Raw genomic sequence first — 17597 nt, forward strand, 5'->3', positions numbered from 1 at the left:
GTGTTACTTGTTGAGCAAATTAATTACCGTTTTGGGGTCTTCTGTCTCATAATCTATAAAATGCTCACCAATTCACAGGGGAGTTTTCAGGTGTCCATGAGATGATATACATAAAGTGTTTAGCTGGGGTATGTTCAACAAGGTTTTGACTTCCTCTCCTTTTTCAACACCAGGAAAGTGGCCACAGAGAGTCTCAATGCCTCCCAATCCTGGCATATCAGTGGCACCTTCTGGGCAGTGGGCAATGTGGAAAGGTTACAGAAGAGTCTGGAGGAGCACGCACATCCCCAATACTCCATGATTTATCAGGCAATTCTGATTTTTCAAACAATGGCATGAAAAGAAACCACCAAGAGGTCAGAGACTGGCCATCTGCTGTCATTTTTATTTGCAGTAAACCACAGAGTCAAGACATACACATACACAGTGAGTTACAGAACAAGTCCATGGCACCCTATGCACGCAGACAGGCAGGCTTGAGTGCACTCACTATTACAGAAGGACATACCTACGGGTGGGGGAGGCAGTGGAGGTGGAAGAGTGAGGAGGAAAGGGTCTGGACCCTGGCACTGTACCTCAGTCTTGGCTGGTAAGTCTGGATTTATGGGCCGCAGTTAGGTGTGTTAGGACCTTTAGCTTCAACCTGTGCCCAGGGTCACCCCCAAACACTGAAGTTTAGCTGAATTCCTTATGTGGGAGCAATGCTTTTCCATCATGGGATGGAATTCTCTCCCAACACACTGGCAATTACAGGTAAGAGAGATTTGAAACACAGAAGTGAAAGTGCTTACGTTTCAGGGTTTGGGTATGTGTGTGCGTGCATGCGTATGTGTACAAGTGGAGGGTTTACTAAAGAGTTTCTTTGTAGTGTTTCTTTCATGTTGGCTCCCCAATTCAGCTGATTTCTGAGCATGATCAGTTCTCAAGAGGGAAGGAAAGTAGATTCTTGGCTGAAGGGCTAGGAGTAGCCCTCCTGGGTTAGCAGGGCTGGGGGAAGCGTTGGGCCTGGTGGGAGACCCATGAGAACAAGGACCCTGCCTCCTATGGCTGCAGCGTTTACCCCAGATGAAGGCAAGATTGCTGAAGTGAGAAGGTCTTTAGAGCCTCCTTGTTTGACAAATAGAGAAAAAGAGCTCCCAGCAGGCTAAAGGACATGTCCAAGACCACATGGCTGAGACAGGGCTGTAGCCCACTTCCCATGTTGCTCTTTTTTTCCCAGGCAGGGTTTCATCCTCATCCCATTGTGGGACATGGAAGGACCTCTTCCACAGCAGTGTCTATGGAGCATTTGCCAGACTTTCCCAAGGTAGAAGGGTCTTACTTGTTTCTGCAGAGAGATAAAAGCATCCATCAGGGCCACCTCAGTACGTGGATCCTTGGGATTATAATCACTTGACAGCAATGACTCTTTCTCTGAGATACCCACCGAGTGTGGAGGTCAATGGCACAGAGAAGCACAAAAGGTTACTTCTTCCCATTTTATGGAAGAGGACAGCTGGGCTGTAAGCTGGGTCAGCAACTTGCTGTGAAGCCTCTTCTCTCTAGTTGGGTTGCCTGCCTTTTACCATCTGGAGAAGAAAGAAAGAAAATGCTGAAGGTTTTGAAATCTACTTCCTTGTCAGGTGACCTGCACAGCACACTAGACTGCACTGTCTCTATCAAGACTATAGACCACCTTGGCAGGTTAGCACAGAAAAGGGTCAACATCTGGAGCACCGGGCCTTGTCCAGGTGTACCCTTGGCTTGCCTCCTACCCAGGAGCCTGGGAAAATGGCTTTAGAGAGGAACTTGGTATATACTGATGGAGAAACCAGTGCAGAATGACTGCCATTCATATTTCAACTACAATCAACCACAATTTGTTATTCAGCTACGAGCACAGACATTGTGCTATGCTGGCTACCAATTTGGTGTGAAATGTTGGACTCTGTGACATCTAAGGAAGAGACTTTCCAACCTAGGGGGCTATGATTAAAGAACTCCCTGCTCAATGGACTTTTCATGTTAATTGAGATAGTCTATTAGAAATTGTGACTCCAGGAGGGTTACACTTGTGGTCTTTTGCTTATTTGTTTTGTTTTTGTTGATTTTATGGAAGCCAAACCCATTTAACTGCCTTGGCCTCTAGTCCCTTCTTGTTCCTAATTCTGTTGTTTTTACACTGAAACTAATATACTCCTCCCTGCTATAAAATGAGTGATGAACAGTGGTACAAGCAAGCCTGGGACATTCAACTAGGTCTTTATGGGTTAAACTTCCTCATAGCTCTATACCCACAAAGGTGCTTTATGTCCGTGATGTGACTCAAGAGGCAAAGAGAAAAAGGAGAGCAGTATTGAACAGAGGTGTTTAAGTTAGATACTGAGGACAATTTTTTATAGGAGAAGTTGTGAGACACTGGAGCACACCCTGAAATTGGGCTCTGGAGTATGTGCTCTGATCTTTCCTGTGCCTTTTAAGCACAGGTTTGCCTGCAGATAACAGAGTGGGCAGATGTCCCCTTACGACCCCATCTGATCCTCTGATCTGATGTACAAACATTCTAAATATAGAATCATGGTGGGGGGTGGAGTAAAGAGAAACCTCAGGAGAATAAAAGAAAGAAGAAAAAGTGGAAGCAGCAGACTCTGGGATGGGTAGAGGTTGAGAAAAGCAGACGTGGCGGGAAAAGATGGAGAAAAAGTAAGAGAACTGCATTAAACATATTAAGAGATTAGGGAACAGTGCCTGGCAAATAGACACTGTTTAAAAGCAAATATTTATTGGTGAATCAATGAGTTAAATGCATGAATAACCCCATCTATCCCCATTTTACATGTGGGAAAAGTGAGATGTAATATGACTTGTCCAAGACCCCACTGCTAGTTGGTGTCAGGGTAGAAACTGGAGTTGGCCCTGCGAAAGGAGAAGTCCACTGTTGAGCACAGGGACAAGAACTAATTTCCTGTGTGGGTAGGAAGGGCCTCAGGGCACAGCTGTGATGCTCAGGAAGGAGCAGGAGCAGGAGCACAGGCCGATTCTGTGTCTTCCCTGGCACTGCCTGGGAGCTGCCAGGCCTGGGGTAGCTGAGGCAGCAGAGGGGAGCACTCACTGCAGAGGGCCCCGGGGTCTGCCTGCTCCTGTTCCTTTCCTCAGTGGCAGGAGAAAAACAAAATCCTGACATAAATTGTCCCTTCTCTTCTTGGGAGCCATGTAAAATATCTACTGAATTAGGAGGTTGGGCTCATCACCTTTCCTCACTTCTTTCTCTCCTCACTTCTCTGAGTTTCCTCAGTGCAGATTCCAAAAGCTTTTCTCCTCCTTCAAGAAGATGGAGTCTGGAAATGGATGGGACTTCTCACCCAGTCAATTGGACACAGGATCAATTTCTTGCAGATGACTTTCCTTTGAGACCATCTGACAGATTTCCATAAATGTCCTCCCATCTATTTTGTCTCTTCCTCTGTCCTAGACCCTGATTGCAAACATCTTAGAATGGACACTTGCACTGGAGTCCTCTGAGACGCCACGGAGGCTTGGCCATCAGGTCCCATGTGATTTCTCTTGATGCTCCTCTGCGGTGACCCAGCACAGCATGGCCCCACCAGGGACAGCAGGCCAGCGAAGGGGCGGTACCGCCCTGAAGGGGCTCAGCACGTTCAAGTGAACTTTGTCTTTTGAATTCCTATTTCCCCAAGTTTTAATCACTGGGAAGGAGGAGGAAAAAATGTGCTTTCTCCTCCCTGCTATAAAATGACTGATGAACAGTGGTACAAGCGGACCTCTCTGTTCTGAGGAGAGAGAGAAGAGAAAAATCACATTGCCTAGACAGGGCAGACGCAAGTGTGCAGGACCCAGCCCGCCGTCCACTCTCCGTCTCTGGGAAGGCCTGCCAAGAGCTCTTATGTAAGCTCCAGGGAGCTCATGTGTTTTCATGCCCATCAGCAGATCCTGCGCTTTGGGGCCAGGGGTTAAGCTGGAGAAGGGAACTTTGAAGAGATTGTGTTCTTCAAAAGAAGAGGCGCTCTGGGAAGAGAACACGTTCCTACGGTGGGGATAATGAAAGCGATTTTCATCTTTGTGCCAGTCAACATAGACTTTCATTCCTCGTGGTGTCAATGTCAGGAGAGGAAAATGTGCTTGGTCTTAAGAACCCCACGGTATGTGGGAAGGGGTGGCTGGAGGTGGGGGTGTTTAATGAGGCAAAGGTATGTAGATGTGCACTTGGGGTATGGATAAGAAAGCTTTTCCTCCTGATGTGTGGGAAGTCAGATGGTGCCCAGTCAGGTCCGCCCTTCACAGGCTGGGATCAGGCCTTGGTTGAGGATCGGGTCTCGGTTTCTAATTGTTGCCACTGCCTATGCTGTGCTTAAATGGGAAGTTCATTTCATTCATTGACTGAGACAGGGCAGAATATTCTGGAGCCTGTTGTCATTCGTTTTATCTGCTTCCCTTTCATTTGGCAGAATCACTGAGCTGGTAGACTTTTGCAAGCAAACTAACCGACCACCTTGCCCACCATCTTGTCCAGAACATCTGCAGTCAGCCCATCCTGATCCCAGCAGCCAAGCACAGAGCAAGTGGAATGATACCTGCTTTCCTTACACTTTGCCTATTGAAAATTATCTCACCCTGTGTAAGTGAGCCAACGCTTTTCAACCAGGCTTCTCAGATGTTCTCTCAGGGGTTGACACACTTCCCGTTCAGTTATGCCCTAGTGGAGGGGGACGATCTGTCTCTACGACTTAGCAGCTTACCCCAGCCTAGCTTCATATTCTTCCCGTGATGGGAGCAATAACTGCAACTGTTTTTTATATGAATAAATGAATCGGCAGATAAGATGTTCTATTTTTTTCCTTGTTTAAAATAATATTGTGCCTAGCCTCTCTGTAACTATTGAAGCTTTAAGCAATTTTTATTTCAGAAATAAGAACGTACTTTTTTCAGGTGAATTTCTAAACTCCTCTAAGTATTCTGCATTTTCTCTCTGGCATCATTAGAGCTTATAACACTTCCCCATTTAGTGTCTTTTGAGAATTAAGTTAATGTGCTGTTTACTTTCCTCTTTCCAGATCAATCAGGAATGTTTTGAACACAGCTAAGACCCAAAGAACTTTCTCCCCATGAGTGACTGAGTGATGTCCTGATGAACTTGTATTTGGGCAACTTCTGGATTCAGTCAGTTGAGAAATGATGGAGCTCATATGCAGAATGCCTTGAAATCACCCTCCAGCAATGCGGATGATACACACAACCTTTAAAACTTAAGAAAGGCCCCCCATGATGATGTATGCTTAACTATTCTGGCGTGAGATGTCATGATACCTATAATTTACTGTAAAAAATTTCAGCAAAAAAAAAAAAAGATGAAGCAGATATGGCAAAAAGTTAGCAATTGTTAAATCTAAGTGATGGGTACGTGGTTGCTCATTATACTCATGGCTCTACTTTTCCGTATGTTTGAACATTTTCATAGTAAAAATAAATTACTTCCAAATGCTCTAATTTCAGGAAGTATAGTTAACTTGTGAGGTATTCAGGGGGTGACAGGGAGTGGATAGGAGCTGGGAATTGCTTAATCCTCTTAGGTTTATCATCATTACCTTAATGCCTGGTAGAAGCAGAGTATGACGACAGCAAACCTCGAAGTGACACCCTCTATCATTAACACCCTCCATGCATGTATGGTTCTCTGAGTTGAAAGATCTAGTTCTCAATCCTTTTACCTCAAGGATGTTGGGGAGAGAGGAAATATTCACCAGGAAAACTTTTCTTGAAGATCATACCATTTTCTGGTAACCAGTTGGTACCAGTTGTCTTAAAAAAAATAAAAAGACAAAAAATATATATTTATTAATTACTTCGGAAGTTCTGTCATTTAGCCCCTCAACAGACTTTCTTGGAATCTTCTGGATTGCCATGTATATTGTGGGGTTTTAAAATTCATTTCCTTTTCTATTTTCTAAGGTAAAAAAATTACCATTTTTATTTTCCCTCTCTTTGTAATTCTTCCTAAGATTCCATGGTAAAAAGAATTATTGGTAAGGAAAAAAAGTTCAATTTGGTATGCATCACTCTGGAGGCTGTCTTTTTTATCCCGAATTATGATTCACCCAACAGATTTTCAAAAGGACACATCTAATCTCCATTCCACCTTTATTTATCAGTTACTAAATTCTGATGTTTGATTACCTTATTTCTCTTGTCCCGATCTTTATTATGTTCTCTGTGTATCTTTTCATATGATCTTTAATACTGCATGAACACTCTGATCTGGTGTTTATTGTTGGCATTTCTTCTCCGAGAAGTGTCTTAAGATATAGCCCAGCTGGTGCCTGGGTATGAGGACCTGGGGAGAGGGAGGAGGAGAGAGTGTACACAGGCCTCCTGCTGCCCAGCTCTGCCCCTCTCCTTGGTGTGGCCCTCCACCAAAACATACAGATGCTATCTTCCACTCCAGCTCTGGGAGAGGGAGGACAGGGATTTGGTGTTTAGTTTGAGAAAAAAGTAAGTTGGACACAGGCGATTGGTTTTTGTGTAGTAAATCTCAGTCACCATGCTTGAAGCTCAGGGTAATGGCACTGCAAGCACGGATGTGGGCTTTGAAGGCAAATACTGACAGATCTGAATCCTGGATCTGCCAGTATGAGATTTGCTTTGCTTTCTCAGTTTCCTCATTGGTCAAATGGGGAACGATGTAGCCCAACTAACTTCATATTGGACTAGATAATAAATGATAGTTGTTACTTAATAATGATTTCATGAATACCTGGATATTTCTGTCTTACCATTAACTCAACTTTAAGCTTTTTCTTATTTTTTAAGGATTTCTCAGTTCTTTCTTCCTTTTTTGAACTGTAGTGTTTATGCTCATCTCCCTTGCCCAAATCAATCTGCTAAAAAATTCAGTTCTCTTTTTTCATCTCATGAATCTGTATCTTATTATGCTGATCTCTTACTGTGTTGTAAATCCACTTCTGTGCTGCCCTTTTATTCTTTGTCAATTCTGACCCGATTTCTAAGAAGTGGATTGCAAATATTTCTGTCATTCAGTCCAAGCTGAATTTCATATTTTCTGAATCATGAAGCTGCCCTCCATGTGACCTAGAAAGCCCTTTGATGATCCATATTTAGCTGTATCCATCACTCAACAGATGTCTGTGTAAAGGCCCCATGAGCTCCCTCTACATCCTGTGGTTTCAAGTTCCTGAGTTGTTAGTTAAAAAGGTTTCATCCTCTGTCCCCCACTCATTCCAAGGTAGAAGGACAGATACCCACTTTGGCTATTCATTCATTTGTTCATTTAATAAATACTTAATCATTATCTACTACATGCTTGGTACTGGGTTAGATGTTATCTTCTTTGCCTTCAAATTGCATTTTCCTAATCTGACTATTTAGAGTAGTCCTCCCTATTTTCCAATTATTCCTATAGAATCTGCATTGAGCATCTTATTAAATGGTTTCTTCTATCTGCAGTGTTTCCTGACCCTTGTAAGACTTGGAGGCTTAGTTGCAAACTCCAATGCCTTGCTATAATGCACCTGCTATTGTATACATAGATTTTAGGACAACATACGTTCATCAGGGCTCTATCTAAGGCGGTTTCATTGGCAGATGAGGCTGCAGGATTCTGCTTGTTTTACTGCACCATGGACATGAAGAATGAAGCGTTAGCAAGGGTAAAATGCCCAGCAAGTTAAGTAGCTAATTTCCAAAATCCCTTGGGTTTTTCTGTCCCTAATTTCCCACAGAGATGCCCAGGAGGAAAGATGCTTCTCTGCTTTTTGAGCTCTCTGGATCTTCCCATTAGATAGCATCTCTTGGCATCTGAAAGGCAGCCTGCCATTCTGTTCTCCTGTGGAACACAGATGGTCCAGCCCACGCCTATCACTAATAAGGATCACATGCAGAGCCTCCTTGTTGGAGGCATCCTTCACCAACCCCAGTGCTCCTTCCCTGTACTGGCTGGTCACTGCTGACCATAGCATTAAAATCTGAGAAGGCTGTTTGCTACTCTCCCCCTCACAGAGCTGAACAAAAAACCCAGTAGGTAGGCCCTGGGAAATGAGCCCCATCCAGCTAGAGTGTGAAGACATTGAGGATTAAGGGATGGATGCCAATTTGACTGCAAGGGTGAGATTTTGGGATCCAGCTGTCCATGGATGCTGTGGAGTTTAAATATGAACAAGCACTGGGAGTTCTTCAGTAGAAACATGATTAGATGGCTATAAAGAAGTAGAATAGATAGGACATCAATTTGTTAATGCCATGTAATTTCACTTAGGATGCTAGTAGGGTTAGGAACAATTAGATAAGAATGTTAAAGATGCTAAAATATAGTAGGAAAAGTATAGATTTTTATGCCAGGCAGACCTGTGTCAAGTTCTAGTCCTACCATTTGCTATCTGTTGGACAAGGTACTTCACTTTTCTGTGCACTAATTCCTTTATCTATGAAATAAGAACAATGCTCACATCTGAGGCTGTTCTGAGGATTAAAAGGGATAGCACATTAAAAAGACCTTGACATAGTGCTTTGCACCTAGTAAGCGGTGAATGGTAATTGCTTTCTTATCTCCCTTTCCTGTTTTCTCCCTATAGTAGAAAGTTGAAAGATGCACACCAACATAACTGTGTTTTTTAGACCTTGTTCTGTTCTCTGGAGCTATACAGATGAAATCTGACCCTTGCCAGCTATCATGTCTTCCCTTTAATTTTTTCCCTTTAATGTTAGCATTTCCCTTCCTTTAATGTTAGCATTAGGCACCACCCACCTGGGAGTGTTGAGGTACAAGCCTGTGATATAGGGAATTGGAGAGTCTAGATCCCTCCCATCCCTCCCATCCCCATGGTTCTATTTTTATGGATCCCAGTGTGGTAGTGTTGCATGAAAGGCACAGCCTAGCTGGGACAGGAGGTAACTGAGAGCTTTGGCCAAGAGGAGAGGGGGCTAGAGATGGGAAAAGTTGATGCAATTATTTTTGGCAGGAGTTGGAACCAAAGCAGCAAGAGAGAGTAAGTTTTAAGACTCCCTGGCAAAGTAACTTCCTAATCTGTCACTGAGCATGTGTAAAAAAGTGATTAGTGGGTCTCTATATTTATCATGATTACTCACAAATATGTAATTTACATAATATATACAGCACATTAAGTACTATGTCACCTTATATAATGTGCATATGTATAATGTATATGCATGTTATGTAACGCCAGTCTGGAGGCTCTTCTAGGTTCTGCCAAGTATTTCTTAATTTATTTGGCAATTTTAACATATCTTTTCCATCTGTGGAAAGAATTCTCTTGAGAGAAGCTGTCTCTGACCTGAATATAATCATCGTACTAAGTCTATCTCCACTCTCAATTCACTAGGGAAACCCCACAAAGACCAAGCCATAATGAGATGCATCTCTTAGCCTATCATCCCAGGGACAACACAATGTACTGAAGATTTCCTGTTTTATTGTTTTTATTGTTAGTGGGGTATAAGCATGTGAGCGAGTGGGAACCTGTCTGTAGCATGGTCAGAAACAGAATAAGACAAGAAATAAAGGACTGGTTTCTGCCCTGACTATCTAAGTGTGGCTTTGAGAAGTCATTCGACCTCATTAAGACTTGTTCTCCTTATTAGGATTGGGATAATATTACTTTCTTTGCTAACCTCAGAAGTTGCTGTGAGGATCACTATGATGAGGTATGACAGTAAGAAACCACAGTCACAGTGTTTAAAGGATGATTTGCAAGGTTAGGTGAAACAACACACAAGACTTACTAAGGTTACCAAATCAGAAGTGCAATTCAACTGAAGTTTGTTACACTCTGTGCTCCCAAGGAGGACCTGGGGTATGTCTCTCAAGCAACATTGCAAGTCCTATGCATTAAGGTAGAGTGGGTAGGGGCCAGTCTCTGCACAGCTCTTTTCTGAGACTTGTGAGTCTCTGAGAATCATTTTCACCTGTTGATGGTGCAGCATCTCAACGACCTCAATCTTGGGGATCGGGGCTGAAACACATGCAAGACCTTCTTTAAATGTCTTAGAAACAGTGACCCCCAAACCTGAACCTGCCTCAGTTTAGAATCAAGTGGCTTCCAAGATAGTACCTGTAGTCATTCTGGAGCTTGTTGGTCCTATCACCAAGGGTCCCATCATCAAGGATATTCTTCAGGTGGCCTGTTTTTCCCCTTGCCCAGAATGCTGCACTGTTAGGTCGAGCAGGGTAGTCCCAGATCTCAGTCTTAGATGGTCCCACATGACGGCTTCCTTCAGAGTTAGGCTCAATTTGTACACAAAATCTTAATAGCTCCTGGCCCCATGTAAAGAAATTAGAGGCAGCTCAGTGGAGCGATGTCAAGTGGGCCCAGGTTTGCTTTTGAGAAATCTCAAGGTGGGGTGGGGGGTGGCCCAAGTGAGCAAAGTGGCTGAGGCAAACGTTGCTTTCTACCAATGAAGCTCTGCACAGACTTGCCCTTCGGAAGGGAGGGGAATGCTGGCACCAGCTGAATGAAGCCCACTGAGCTCTGCTGAACCCCTCTGTCCTGGCTCACAGCACCTTGCAGAAGGTGCTTCCTTGTGACTCTCCACTGAGTTCATCCCTGCAGCCAGCGGTGTTTCCAAACTATGAGACTCTAATGACCATGCTGAGGTGACATGTGGAGAGTTCAATTTGATGATCTGTCTAGTGTCTTCAACTTTGACCAACTTCTCTCCAGTTCAGGACAGAGAGGACCTCTGGGAACCCTCACAAGGCCTTCATTTTCTCCTGCGGGCTTGTCCATGCTCGTGCTGCACATTCATTCCTCCCTTGCAACGGGGCTCCAGGTAGGATCACTTCTCAGTGACCAGAAATTACCGCATTCCAAGATGTGTGAGTTCTTTTCTATTAAATGTCTTCTTAGTTGCACTTACTTTCAAACCACATTAGCCAAGATACCATGGAAAAATCTCTTAAATTCTCTGAGACTCAGTTTTCTTATTGACAAATGGGAGAGTAAATCCTGCCCAGCATATTTTTCATGATTGTTTTAAGATTCAGCAGAGGTGTTTTCAGTCTCTTCATGATAAGGAGCTACTTTCATTTCCCTTAAACCTTATGATTAACACAGGGAAATGTATTTTGACAATAAAATGGTGGAGTGGGGGAGTAGGAACCTTCTTTTTCTTTCTACTTTCTGTTCCCATACTACCTATGTTTTTTTCCAATCAGGAAAAGCCCATCAGTAAATAAATATTTATACATATATATAAATATGTATGCTACATATATACACACATGTGTAAGACCATCAGAAGGTCCTTCAGGTCATACTCCAGAAGTGGTAAGTACAAAGAAGCAATAGGGACCAGCCTGAAGGTGTGTCTCCTGGTTTCCCAGCAAAGTCCCTTCCCTCCCATACTCTCTGCCTTTGGGAATAGTCTGTCACCAGGGCTTGAAACTCGAACAGGAAACACACTTTGGCTTGAAAAAGAGAGAAGCTGGGGGTGGTTTTTCTTCCCTTTTTACACAATATTATGACACCAATTTGAAAAATAAATCCCAGTTTCTCCACTTTCCCTCCCAGGTGTTCACAGAACTAAGAAAATAAATACCACATCTAAGGTGTGCTGCGCAGGCAGCTCTGGGGGCTCTTGGAGCCGTCTCTAAACAAACACAGCCACCAGAAGAAGGCTTTGGGGAAAATCACAAGTGCCCACTGACAGCGCAGAGAAATGAGTGTGGAAACATAGCTTTCCACAGCCTTTCTGCCTCCTCAGCAAGTTCAGAGAAAAGTTGTCGCTCAAAGGACAACCAAGAAACCAACGTGCGCTTGCGGAGCCCTGCCAAGGATTATGCTCTGAGAGCTGGAGGCGGTTTTGTCTCTGTACAGAGGGACCTTTGTGCGAGTTCTCTGGAACCAGAGTTCTTTCCTTGGCCACATCCGATCTCACCATAGGCAGGAAACCTGCTCGTTGTGAGTGTCCATAAGGAAACTTGCAGGCCTGGTGGAAAGAAAGGCGGATTTCTCCTTTAGTCTCAGAGAGGTCTACTCCAGGCCTGTGGGAACGTGGGGGTTGCTGCATGAGCCAACCACACCCTGGTGGGCCCTAAGTCCATTCAAAATGTTTTATTGGCACTGGCTCTGTTAGGGGCATATTCACTATTGAAATAGATTGTATGGCACGGTAAAGTTTTCTTCCTGAAGGGTAGCTTTACTTCCACTGGTTAGAGAAGAGTGTGTGTGTATGTGTGTGTAAATGTGTGTGTGTGAGTGTGTAGTTACAGTTTCTTGTTTTCTTTCTTGTTTTAGTTGGCGTTTGGCACACTGTTTAGTCTTTTGAACGGCTCTTCCTCCTCAGCGAAAAGAAGCTGCCCTTCTGGGGAGGTCCCATCATCATGGGTGCTTGGTTCTTGTGAGTAATTTTAATCTAAAAGCAAACAGGCAGAAATGAATTAGTGGCATGCAAATCTTGGTAGCCTAAGGGAGAGTGTTGCAGAGAGAGGAAAGAAAGCCAGCTTTGGGTTGGAAGGAGCCCCATGCAGAAGGACAACTGTCCTTGAACAGCTTAAAAATTGGCATCTTGACCCTGACTGGGCCTGGAGTTTGGCACTGCTGGAAGTGAGGGGCGGAAACACTGGGGCGAGACAGGTGTGAGCTTCCCACGTGGTGATCAGCTGGCACTTGTCCTGTGTCCTTGCTATTCATAGACTCTCAGAATGTCACTGCCAGAGGAGACCTCTGGGACCTTCTCATTCAACCCCTCTGCAGGACAGATGAAGGAATGGGAGCCCAAGGCACCACTAGGCCTTAGATTACCCTAAAATCACACAGAGAGGGCAGAACTGCTAGAGCCCAATTCTTCAGGTTTCTGGCCTCCCTTACTCCTGACCATGCCTGCCCAGGCAGTGCAGAGATGTCACCAGTTGACCCAGAGGCTTCAGTCTGACATCTGACCAAACAACATCATGTGGAGAGTTCCCAAGTGAGTCCCTTAGACGTTTCCTCTTTTCTTAGCCTTCCAGGGAAGATCTTACTTTCTTTTAAAATCATTTTTTTTTTAAATTTTAGGGTTTATAAGTGTTTTTTCCTGTAAACTTTAAGTCAATTGGAAGTGAAGGATATGGATGAATTCTCATTTTTGTCTTTCTTCCCAAACTTATTCTCAGGGCATGGCTTCAAAATGCTTAATCCCTATTCGAATGTGGTCTTGTGACACTGCCACCTTAATAACCTACATTATCAGTCTATCAACAATATTTATCAAGTATGACACATTCACAGTAGGAAGATGGTGTGGAAACAGGAGGCACTTAGGATTCAAAGACCTGGGTTTGGGTCCCAGGACTTCTGCTTCTTTGCTGTGAAACTTTGGAAAAAATCATTTAACTTTTAGAGCCAGGGCTTGCTGAACTGTAAAATGAGGATAATAACATTTGTCCTATTTTTCTCACAAAGATCAAAAAATACATCAGTGAAAGCCCATCGTAAACTATAAAATGGAAAGTAATGGTTAGTTAGATACTTGACTTATATTGGGGGAGAAAAAGAAAGATGGACGTCAAAAGAAACAGAATCTATGAACCCATTCTCATGGTTTTTACCACATTATTGAAAATGACAGTGTGACCACAGAAGAACTCTAAAAGGGAGAGACCCATCGACAAGTTAAAATTAATGTAGGATCTACCAAAGTGGTGCCAAAAGAAGTTATGTAAGGAATGAGAAGTCTCATGAAGCAATTAGGGAAGAATTTCAAGATTTGAAGGATAGAAAAGAAATGTGTTGCTGAAAAGAGAAGGAGAAGGCACCGGGTAGAGGAGTGTGGGGTGAAGGATGAGAAATGTGGGCAGGGATGCAGGTGGGGCAGTTGGTGTAGAGCTTTAAAGGGGAGGTGGCAAGACTGCATCTATGTGAGATAATAAGGAACCATGAGAGATGACCTTTCCAGCTGGAGAATAACGTGATGAAAAAAGAGTTTGAGGGAAATTATTCAACAGCTGCTGTCACGGTGAGCTGGAGTGGAAGCTTCTGGCTAAGAGGGCACTACAGTAAGCCAGCTTTTATATTTATAAGGCTCCAGGAAATGGAAAGAAAAAGATGAAAGCAAAATACATTGTGGATAATTAGCATAGCCTGGTGATGGAAGCTGAAAAGGACCCTTATACTGGCTTTGGTCAGCCTGGAGATCTAGAAGGGGAAAGGTAGTTACCAGAAGAGCAACCTGAGAATACATCAAGTACCATCTTGTGTTGTGTGTCTCATTGTAGGCGTCATGTTTATTCCAGAATTCATGGAAGTGAAGCATAGACTGGAGACTCTGACAGCACTTATCTGTGGCATGCAATTTAGCATTCTCTGATGATAGTGATTTGTGGCACATTCCCTTGTGGTAAACCTTCCCTCACTCCTGAGCTCATGTGTCCCTTGAGGGGAAGGACTGTAGCTTATTCACCATAGTATTCCTTGAGCCAGTGTGGTGCCCATTCAGAGTACATGTACTGACTAATGAGCACAACCAAGAAGAAAGAGAACACATCGTGGCAGTGGAGAGGGCTATGTTGGGGGTACAGGGCGGCAGCTGGTGCACTACCTACATTTCTCGCTGATGGAGCCCATTTTTTTATTGAGCCAGTGTGGTGCCCATTCAGAGTACATGTACTGACTAATGAGCACAACCAAGAAGAAAGAGAACACATCCTGGCAGTGGAGAGGGCTATGTTTGGGGTACAGGGCGGCAGCTGGTGCACTACCTACATTTCTCGCTGATGGAGCCCATTTTTTTAGACATAGAAGACCTTAGCTTCTCTTTTTTCTCCCTCTAGCTGAGCAATTTATTTGCTTTTTAGCACCTCCAGGGAAAAGAAGAGGAAGTGAAACTCAAATCCCTTCCCATTTGGTTTTTCAGCAGTTTTGACAAAGGTCTTGATAGGGTAGGAGTTTGGAGCTCCTGGGTAACATGATATTTTGGTCAGCTCTGTGAATTCTATTACTACAGATAACTGAGGGAAGTATGAGTTCATATCCTCACTTTGAGTCAAAGAGATGTCAGTCCTCTACCTCCAAATTAGGAGGGGCTAGTGGGTAAAATAAAAATCCCATTTTAGGAGATAGTAGGATGTGGCTAAACTATCCTTTCAACCCCTGATAGAAAGAGAGCATCCCACGTGCCTGTAGTTGAAACCCAAACTTCCCTGGTAATTGAGCAGGTCAGGCATTTAACCAAAGTCTCCATGATTTTCTTAAAAACCATTCTTTACACTCACAACACCTGGAAAGCACTAAGGACAGCAGCCCCATGTTGTTAGTTTTCTGCACTCATTACAGAGAGAATTGGTACAGTAGACTCTTGTGTAATAGTTCAAAATTCACGAAACTACTGCAGCACATAATTTTCTCTTTGAAATGTAATAAAATTTTAAACTTCATGAGTACTGGGGCTTGACTTTGTTTGGGGGGCCATTTTCTGGGAATCAACACATTTTTATTACTTCAAGAGAAGCAATATACTGAAAGACTTCTTCCTGAACGTTGTCCTCTCAGGACGAATGATTCAGATCATGCCTACTAAAGCGGTCAATAACTGTAAGTGTGAACCCTCCCCGAATCACTTGGGAAGTGTCCAAGGTCTGCTCTAATTTTACCTGGAGATAAGTAGAAAGGTACAAACATGAAAGATCTCAAATAGTCTTAAAAAGTTAAGGAAATATTCCTTAAAAAATATCTTAAAAAGTTAAGGAAACATTCCTGCTTAAAGTGAGGCTAAGGGAGGAGGAGAGGATTTGCATAATCTTTCAGGTCTTAGCTATTTCTGGGTTCTCCAAGATTTTAGCATGTCCTGCTTCATGGGAATGTTTTCTGCTTTCAGAGGTCTTCAAATGTAGTTGGACAATCAGGATTTGCAAGGGGTGGAAAAGTGCGGGATTTATTGGTAAGTCAGAAAATTCGACTATAGTATTGGTTCTCAATGTGTGGTACCTAGACGAGCAGTTTCAGCTTGGAACTTGTTAGAAATGAAGATTCGCAGGCATCCAGATCCACTGAATCAGCAAATCTGGGATATGGCCCACCAAAATATATTCGTGTTCTAAAACCCGTCCAGGTTATTCGGATGCATACCCAAGTTTGGGACTCACTAGGCTAGATAACTAGGATCACTGTCAACTTTGAGATTCTACTATCTAACTCTGGGAGAAGAAGATTCTGAATTTTGAGGCTCAAATTATGCCATCTAACTGTGATAGTGAAGCATGAGAGATCATCTTATATACATATGTTTCTATGTATAAACAAATAATGCTCGCTTTTAAGAATTTAGAAAACATGGGAAAAAATTAAAAATCACATAGAGGTAATAACCGCTAACTTTTTGGCATATTGCTTTCCATTTGTTTCTATGCTCATGTATTTGTAATAAAATTGAAATTGGCTTCTTACTCTGCTGTTTTCATTTAACATTATTTCACAAGCATTTCTGGTGTCATTAAATGTTTGTTAGATATGATTTTCAATGGCTGGAAATGATTCCATTTGATGAATCCCACTTAGCTTATTGAATCCCTTCCCTAAATGTTGGGCTTTTAGGTAATTTCCAATTTATTGCCATGATGGGTAACGTAGAAACTGACATTCTTATATATCAGTCTCTGTATTCAATAATCTGTATTTTACATAGAATAAATTCCTAGAAGTATATAAACAATTTTTAAGGGTGAAAGTAAATGAGCTGGATCAATTTATATTAATATTTGTAATGTTTCTTCCTGATACATGGCTCCAGATGCTTTCCAGACTGGCTGTACCAGATTATACTTTTGCCTCACTGCATGAGTGTGCTGGCCGCACCACACCCTTGACAGCAATGAATATTATCTTTAAACAAAGAAATAAAGAAACAAACAAAACTGTGCTAATTGGTAAGTGAAACATGGCATAGCATTTGCTGTTTTAACTTAAAAACCTTTCCTTCCTTTTTTTAAACTTGTGATATTAAATATTTCATAGGTTTATTAGTGCATGGCATTTCTTCTATGAACTGCCTGTTCACGATTACATTGATAGTATTTTTTTCCTGCTGTATTCTAAAAGCTGGTTTCTTCATACCTCATAGGAATTAACCTGCTGTTTGAGATAGCTACTGCAAACACCTTGGCCTTGGCCTTTTACATATCTATATTGATTCTTGACTTGTAGAATCTAAAATTGGTTACTAGTCAAATATGTCACTTTTTGTTTAGAAAGTCCCTGTCCACAGTGTAATTATAATCATCTATTTTTTCCTGTAGCTAGTAACATTTAATTCTTTGACTGAATTGAAGTTGTTTTTTTGTTTGTTTTTTGGAATATAGTTTGAGGTAAGAGAGGAAGGTACATAATGACATACAGACAATTTCTTGGATAGCATATGTTGAACAGTCCATCTCCTTCTAATTAGTTCCTAGTCTTTCTTTTTCTTTCATTAGTTTTTATGTATACTAGGGTTTCTTTTTTTTTTTTTTTTTTTGTCTTTTTTTGTGTCCGGCAACGGATCGCAACCCTCAGTGTCGCGCCCGTACCGGACCGGGACCGGCAACGGGATCGCAAACCTCGGTGCCGCACCCACACCTCGCTCAGCCAGTGAGCGGGAACCGGTCTGTATGTGGGATC

The 17597-nt window shown here is 42.8% G+C and overlaps 1 long non-coding RNA gene across 3 annotated transcripts in view; it reads right to left on the bottom strand.

Annotated features, from left to right (window-relative positions):
• Positions 1-357: 357 nt before the first annotated feature.
• LOC103594639 overlaps positions 358-17597 on the bottom strand; it is a 25675-nt gene continuing 8435 nt past the window's right edge. Inside the window, exons 3-7 of one of the 3 annotated variants that reach the window (XR_550867.1) lie at positions 10080-12381; positions 6172-6328; positions 5583-5796; positions 1427-1568; positions 358-1327 (exon numbers count right to left, since the gene is read on the bottom strand). This is a non-coding gene — a long non-coding RNA (uncharacterized LOC103594639). The remainder of the gene's footprint in view (positions 1328-1426; positions 1569-5582; positions 5797-6171; positions 6329-10079; positions 12382-17597) is intronic. The other 2 variants (XR_550868.1, XR_550869.1) reach the window with 2 other exon arrangements.

The sequence above is a fragment of the Galeopterus variegatus genome, unplaced genomic scaffold (assembly GCF_000696425.1).
Source record: "Galeopterus variegatus unplaced genomic scaffold, G_variegatus-3.0.2 Scaffold1596, whole genome shotgun sequence".
NCBI lineage: Eukaryota > Metazoa > Chordata > Mammalia > Dermoptera > Cynocephalidae > Galeopterus > Galeopterus variegatus.